Below are 8,695 nucleotides of genomic sequence, written 5' to 3'. Positions count from 1 at the left end.
ACTCTCCATACCCCAAAGATAAAAGCTTCCAATTGCACAAAATACTCGAAGCTAGAAACAAAGAACCACAGAAATCTCCTAAAATGAAAAAAAGTACAAAAAACTACAAATGATGTTGCAGTTTATTCCCTCAGCCAAAGAGTAGTAAAGATGGATCGAGGATGAATCACAGCATATAAATGATCTAATATATGATTTAATTAATCACGAAATCAACACATTGAACAGGAAGTGATCAAATCAATTACTGATATTGAAGAGTTGAAATGGATATGTGGATGGGACGTGATAGGTGTCGTCGAACTTGTAGTATATATTCCTGTCTCCTCTTCCCTACTCTCTCGATCTAGACTCCTTATCTGTCACCGCCACCTCCGTCGCCACCCTCTTCTCCTTCTTCCGTCGTATTTCCATTCTTCACCCTCATGTATTCTTCTTCTCTGTAACATTCTGTTTTTCTTTCTTTCTTCCCCTATCATTCTGTCTTTCTCTCTCCCTCACACCGTGAACCATATACCTCTTCTTTGAATTTGAATTTTAGCAAAAAGCCTACCCAATGCTTTTCTTATTCACGGTCTCACCCTCACGGAACTTTGGTTTTTTACCTTTTTTTTTAATTCTGTTTTGCCCTGCCACATGTCGCTCGATAAAAGCAAACACTTGTCAAACAACCAACCTACTACTACTCTCCTATTATATATTTTCTTATTCACGATCTCACCCTCACGAAAATTTGGTTTTTTACCTTTTTTTTAATTTTGTTTTGTCCTGCAATGTGTCGCTCAATAAAAGCAAACACTTGTCAAACAACCAACCTACTACTACTCTCCTATTATATATTAATAGAAATAGATAGATTGCATGAAGATGAGTGATTTTTTTAATTATTTTTCTATGTTATTATACAATGCTATGAGAGAAAATTTAATATGTCAGAATACTACAAAACGGCACCGCATTGTTATTTGTGTTTAAAAATTTTTAATAAATTAAAATAAAAATGGCCACACCGATTTGTAATAAAATAAGGTGAGTTCTACCCAACCCCCTCTAAATCAACATGTAAATTACCGCCCGTGACGTGGCACATTTTAATTGGATGTTTAGTTTTAGTTTGAGTTAATTTAACTTAACAAGAGTTAATATCTTAACTAAAGTAGGACAACTTTGTAATTAAATATTTTTATAAGAGGGGTAAAAATATAATTTCTGTAAACATTAAAAAGTAAAGTTATATTTCTTAGAAGCTCAATGCCCCTTTGCCACATTCCTCTCTGAAATTGAAAGAAAAAATAACTCAACCTGTACCCACCCATTGACCCAGCCCCGCCGCCCGCAGCCCGTAGCCAGCAGCCACGCCAACCACCGCAGCCATCTCAACCCCACAGCTCCGTCGCATGTACAGGCATCGCGTGTGGAAGGTCGGCGCCGTCGCAGGAGCTTGAAGTCCTCTCCTCTGTTCGAGAGCGCTCTCTTTGTGTTCACCGTGCCTCCGTCACCGTCACCGTAACCGTCACTGTCAAGAACTTCTTCGTGCTTCCCTCGCCACCTGACATCTCGGTTCGTTTTGTCTTCATCCGTTAGCCGGAACCTTCCCTCGCCGCTGACATCTCTGTTCGCTTTGTTCATGCTTCAGGTAGGTCTTCTCCTTTTCTCCATTTTGAAAGAGTGATCCTTCTTGGTATTTAATGAACATTTCGCTTTTCATTTATATGGCAGTGTGTCCCTTGGATTTGAGAAATTTTCATTTCAAACTTTCTTTGGTTCGACAATTTTCAGATCACTCTGTAAAATTTTGCTGAAGTCACTATCATGGCATTACTTCAATGTTCAACTGCATTTACTCATAATTTTCTTCAATTATAGCAATTTGAATGCAATAGAAACGGTAATCTAGAGGTAGAACAAGAGGTTTCTACCCTTTTTGATATGTGTTTTGGAGTTATAAGTAAATACAAACTCTTAATTAAATAAATTCAGTTCCACTTTGATATGATGCCCAAATTTTCTTCCACTTATAAGTAAATACAAACTCTTAAATTTCTTCCACTTTTACTCATGTTTAAATTCTGTTAAGGAGCAAGGAAGCTCAAATGAAATCAAGTGCAATAAAAATCACCACTGGCTATATAGAAAAATAATTGCTGATGCAGTTGAAGCTTTGGTCGGAGCATTTATAGTTGACAGTGGCTTTAAAGCTGCAATTGTATTTCTTACGTGGCTTGGCATACAAGTTGGTTTTGAAGCCTCAAAATTGATTAATGTTTGCCGAGGAAGTGTTGGATATAGTCCTTTCTCTGCTGATGTATAAACATTCTTTCCCTCGAAGATAAGTTGGGATATCACTTCATCCATAAGGATCTGCTTCTTCAGCCATTTGTGCATCCTTCTAACAATAAGCATGGAGGAGGTTGCTACCAAGCAAGGCTCCTTTACTATTGACCCCAATGTCTCAGTTATGATAGGAACTATTTCTGTACTCTATAAATCTGAGAACTCCGATAAGACACTGATTATTTATCTGTTGTAACTTGACATTTCTTTTTTGCAGCGACTGGAGTTTTCTGGAGATGCTGTGCTAGATTTTTTGATTACTTCATACCTGTACTCGGCTTATCCCAAGCTAAAGCGTGGTCAATTGACGGATTTGAGATCGTTGTCTGTTAACAATAAGTCATTCGCCTGTGTTGCTGTGGATCGCAGTTTTAATAAATTTCTTTTATGTGATTCTAGCAACCTTTATTAGGCAGTAAAAAAGTATGTGGACTATATTAGAAGACCTTTATCAAGTAATGTCAATGAAGGGCCATAATGTCCAAAGGTACTAAGATCCATTTACATTTACTAATATGCGTTATATTTCTTTTGCCATTACTGATCTGATGAGACTTCTAAAGTACTATACTTGAAACTTACTTTTGGAAATTTTTTCGGTCTACAGAGGTTAGCTATTATTTTTCAAATTCTTTTTGGGGTATCTTGAATTTGAGTGACTTTATGAGCAATAATAGATTGAAAGTACCACAACCTTTCATAATTCAATTTCCAAATTCCTTTTGTGATTACCTGTTGTAAACTTGTAATATGTTTTTCTTTACTGCGATATTGAATCCAATACGGTTTTATATGTGTTCTGTATTTATTTCTAGCGATATGGTTCAATCTCTCTAAATAAATTGGTCATTTTTCTTCTCAATTGATTTTGTCCCTTTGATTTATTTCATTATTGTTTCTTTGATGTATAGTTTAATTCCAGTGAGTTCAGCGTATAAGTGAACACTTTTATTGGTGAGTATTTATCATAGTTAATTGCCATTAATTGAAAAATTGATTTTTATTACTATGATGTTGTTATGTCTTGTTGGTATAGGTAATGAAAGATGGGAAGATTACTCAATGTGGAAAGTATGCTAATCTGCTTAACAATGGAACTGATTTTATGGAACTTGTTGGTGCACATAAACAAGCTTTGTCTACACTTGATTAAATAGATGAAGGAATAATATCCAATGAAATAAGTACCTTGGAACGAGATTCAGATTTTCCTATTTCTCATGGTGGAGAAAAAGAAGAGGAAAAGAAAGATGAGCAAAATGATAAAACTGGTAACAAAGGTGATGAGGCAAAAGGCCAACTTGTTCAAGCAGAAGAAAGAGAGAGTGGTAGAGTTGGATTTTTAGTGTATTGGCAATATATCACTATGGAATATGGAGGTGCTCTTGTTCCTTTCATTATGTTGGCTCATACTCTCTTCCAAGTTCTCCAAATTGGAAGCAACTATTGGATGGCTTGGGCAACACCAATCTCACAAGATGTTGAGCCACTTGTTTCTGGAACAATTCTTATAGCAGGCTATATTGCTTTGGCTATAGGGAGTTCCTTCTGTATTCTTGCAAGGACAACACTAGTTGCTAATATATATTTGTGTACGAATACATATATAGTTTAACTCTATTCTACCTTAGTAGTTGATTTTGGTGTATAGCTCAAATGGAATAACTTGGCTATACTCACCTAGAAGTCACGAGTTTAAATTTCACTTCTAATTTGGACACAAAAAAAAGACATTGTTTTTCTATTTACCAACTTTTTTGGGTTGATTGTATTAAAAATAAATCTGATAATAAGCATCATCAACATGAAGATGTGGTTATGTGTATAAACAAGTTTAAAATTATTTAAGGCAAATTAAAGTATAAAATATAAATAGTTAAGAAAGTGAAAGATTTGGAGATTTATTTAAAAGAAAAGGTAAAGGAAGCTGTTGTTAGCATACTCATACAAACGGCCAAGGCTGGAGAAGACAATAAGAGCGACTTCAGCATCACAAAGCACCGACAGTTCATATTAGAATTATCTTTATAATTTTTTATTTTAACTAAATTTAAATTTTTACATTTTTAGATTTAATTTAAAAAATTTGTGTTAATGTCAGAATATTTTTAAGAAATAATATTATAGCTTAGTAAATCTATTAAAGACAGGTCGGTTATGGCACGTCAATGTGAGCCAATTTGGTTATAAATAGAAGATACGAGTTAGCGTTCGTAGTTAAAATTTGGTGGTTAAACTCCATGGTAATTACTTACTACAGTACATGGGGACACATCAAATGAACTAAAATTAAGATCAAGTTCTGTTATTGATAGAATAAGTCAAAATGCAATTTCAAAATTTAATAGTAAATGAGTAATATGACATAATCTTCCTAGTTCAATAATTGTCAATTCAATCAATGAATGCGAACTATACAAAATTATCAATCATCCCAAATTCTGAATCATTTTCAATCTGCCATTCCAGTTTCAGGGGCCACAACAGGAGACTCTGCTGGTCTGGAACTCAACTCGGACTCTTCGTTACTTGTAGATGCACAAACCGGGATATCGGGACCAGGACTTGATGTTTTCACTTGATCAGTAAAATCCGATTTAGATGCTGAGGTTGGTGCTGTTCCACCACCAATGTTCCTATATTTTTCCATCTTCTGCTGATTTTTCAGACTATCATTGCGCTGATCACAAACCAAACATCACCTTCCGTTACAAAAGCATAAAAATAACATAGTTTATAAATCCAAAACACAATATGCCGAATCAGCATACAACAAATATCTAGACATAGTTATAGTATGAGATACCTTAGTGAGGATGTCAAAATGGCTACTGATATTCTTTTCTGTATCATCGTCTACCGGCTCCTTTGGGATTCTACCAAGAAGATTAGGACAACTTTTGTTGTAGTGCCCTGTCACACCGCAGTTTGAGCACCTTCTTTGTTGCTTAAATTTTGAGTTTTTCTTGGGGGCTTCCTTACTCTTCACCACCAATGGGTCAGCAACGTAGTCATCGTCTAAGTTACCGTTGCGTGGATTTTTACCTCGCTTTTGAAGTTTTGTAATTGTGTTGACAACAACATTCATTGCTTCAACAAAATCACTTGAGTTCTTACATGCAACATCCATCAACCTAGAACACTCAGCACCTAACACACCCAAACGACACTTTAGTACCTTATCAGAATCACTTGGATCATCGACGTTTGACTTCATGAAGTCACTCTTGGCATTCTTTGTCCAATGCTTTCACACTAAGCATTCTGGAATAACTTCAATGTGTTGGCGCTTTAGGCAGGCGAATATGTGCATGCAGGGAATCCCTCTATTTTTGAACCACAGACACTCGCAACAAAGCATCCCCCTAACTCTGTCAAACTCAACCACATGATCAATCTCTGGCACTCCAAAAATGTTACACTTGAAGTATAGTTTTTCACCATCCTGAATTACTAACTATGTATTCATTGCACAAGCACCCTCAATTTCCTTCCTGACCTCCCAGAATATGTTACGAGTGAAAGTCTTTGCAGCAAAATCTTCAAGTATCGGCAAAGAAGTCACAAGTACTGGATCGGTATATTTACTATTGAACTCTGTGACTCTTTCATTGTTCCTGTAATGGCTAACCATGGTCTCCATGTTATTGATGAATTCAAGAAGGGTATCTTTCTTTCTCACATATGCTTTTATTAGAGAGTTAATCCCTTCACACTGGGATGTTGTCCTGATTCGCCCAAAAAATTAGTCCCTCAAATATGCAAGAGCCCATAGATTCCTCAACTCATAGGTTTGGACGACCCAAGAGTTGCTTGATAAGTTATACCTGGCCACCATGTCTTCCCACATGACCTGAAACTCTGCAACACTCATATTGGCATAAATCAATTTCTTGAAGTCATTTAGAAATCCACTGTTCTTAACCTTCTCGCATGCATTCCTATGTAAGTGCCATGCACATAGTCGATGTGTTGCATAAGGAAAGACCTGTTTAATTGCTTCTCTCATTAAAAGATCTCCATCGGTGACAACTGCCGTAGGGTGTTTACTCCCCATTGCTTCCAAAAAAGTTTCCAAGAGCCACTTGTATGAACCAATATCCTCATTAACAAGAAGACCACAACCAAATATGACGGTCTGCCCATGATGATTGCTACCAGAAAATATCACAAGTGGTTTATTGTAGACATTCCTATTGTAAGTCGAATCAAATGTCAAGACATCCCCAAAGCACTCATAATCAATACGGCTAGTCCCATCATCCCAGAACAAATTTTCCAATCGATTCTCATTACTTAATGTGCACTTGCCAAAGAAATAAGAATCATTCCCAGCTTTACCTCTCAGGTAGCTTATTGCAGCATTTGCATCACCACCCTTCACCTTTTCCTTCTTATGTTGAGTAATGAGGTTGTACATAAACCTTGTCACGAAAAAATTAATTAAAAAGAGAGACGTTACGAACCTCTTTGAACTGCTCCTAGTTGCACGACCAGTCATGGTGTCACGTTATTCGTAATGTGAGTGCTAAAAAAGGTGAATAACAGAGAAAAATAAAACAAGTTAATAAAAAGGCTGAATAGTACTGACCACTCTAACAGTTATTTATAACGTTTTCCATACTCATTTGAAATTTTAAAATATAATACTCTCTAAACAATAGGAGGTTTAAGTTAATTTTTTTTTATCAATTTTAAATTTATTTGACCACACATGCAAAATTTGTTACAAGTATTTTTCGGTGGCCTTTAACAATATTCAAATTTAAGTTACTTTTACCTATCAAATTTTAATTTAAATTTTAAATATAATTCAATATTTTAATTTATTAAAAAATCTCATCCTTTTTATTTATCCTAAAAATAAAAAATTAAAATTAAAATTCATAATTTGGATTAACAGAATTAAAATAAAATATAAAAATAAACTTTGAATAAAAAAATATATATTATATTTTGAATTCCAAAATATAAAGTAATTAAAAAATAAAAAAAATTACTTAAATATAATTTTTTAATGCACTCCATGAACTTAGATGAGTAAATATTATATGTGAAATAGATCATGATATATTGACACGCAAATTATTGTGTGATATTGTTTAAAAGAAAAAGTAATAAACCTATCTCATTAATAACAATATTGGAACTTAAATTTAAATACTAATTGATATTATATATTGTGTAGGTATCTAGAGTTACTTAGAAGAGTACGTTTATAATTTAAAGAGAGAAAGTATTGTTTGTAAATTTATTTTTTTTTAAATTATCCTCGTTGAAATATAATACTTTCATTCCTTAAAAACATATTCGAATAAGAAAAATCTGTAACATTAATGTACATCCAACAAAAAATATTTTAACGAGGTTACTATGAAAAAATGGGTAGGAAATTTTTAATTTAATGTAATTGACAAAAGAATTTTTTTAATAATAAACCTATGTTTAAGAGTAATATTAAAACTTGAATTTAGACATCAATTATCATAATATATGATGTAAGTATCAAGAGTATATTAAAATAGTATGATAATAATTTAAAGAGAATCATTATTCTTTGTATATTTAATTAAAATTGTTTAGATTATTTTGTAAGTAGAGCTGTTTTTAAATCTTAGGTTGAAACTGAACAGTTTTTTTTAAATTTCTTTTATGGTTGAATGTGAAGCAGTTATATATTTTTCTCGTAAGTTAATGCAGAATTTTACAGAACGGGAGTACATGCATATAGTTTTAGATTATAAAAATAAAGGTAAAATAGGAAAAGAGAATTGGATACTACATCCTTCGTATTCCCATTATATTTTTAATAGATTATAGATAATTTAAAGAGAAAAATATTTTTTTTGTAAGATTTAATTAAAAAAATTACTTTGTTTAAATCATTTTGCAAGTAGAGCTAGTTTTATAATCTTACGTTGAGACTTAGCAGTTTTTTAAATCTCTTTGATGGTTGAAAGTGAAGCAGTTATATATTTTTCTCCTGAGTTAATGTAAAATTGACAAAAGGTAAGTACGAGTATCTAGTTTTAGATTATAAAAATAGGGGTAAAATAGGAAGAGAGAATTACCAAATTCTCCGTATTCCCATTATATATTGTTATAGATAAAAAAAACGTAATTCTAAAAAAAATCATGTTACTTTTTAGGATTTATTTTTTTATTGTGTTTTCATAAAGTTTGTACAAAATTCACCGTTGACTTAAGTTTTTTTATTTACGTAAAATTTGTTTATATACTCAGCAAACTTGTTTAGTTTTAATACGATTTGAATTGTATTAGTATTTTTTTATTTTTTAATCAATTTAATTTTATTTAAATAATTAATCTTTTAAATTATAAAATGTGTATTAGTTTGTAA

The sequence above is a fragment of the Arachis hypogaea genome, chromosome 19 (assembly GCF_003086295.3).
Source record: "Arachis hypogaea cultivar Tifrunner chromosome 19, arahy.Tifrunner.gnm2.J5K5, whole genome shotgun sequence".
Classification (NCBI taxonomy): domain Eukaryota; kingdom Viridiplantae; phylum Streptophyta; class Magnoliopsida; order Fabales; family Fabaceae; genus Arachis; species Arachis hypogaea.
The sequence above is the reverse complement of the archived record's forward strand: the minus strand, read 5'-3'. Positions refer to the sequence as shown.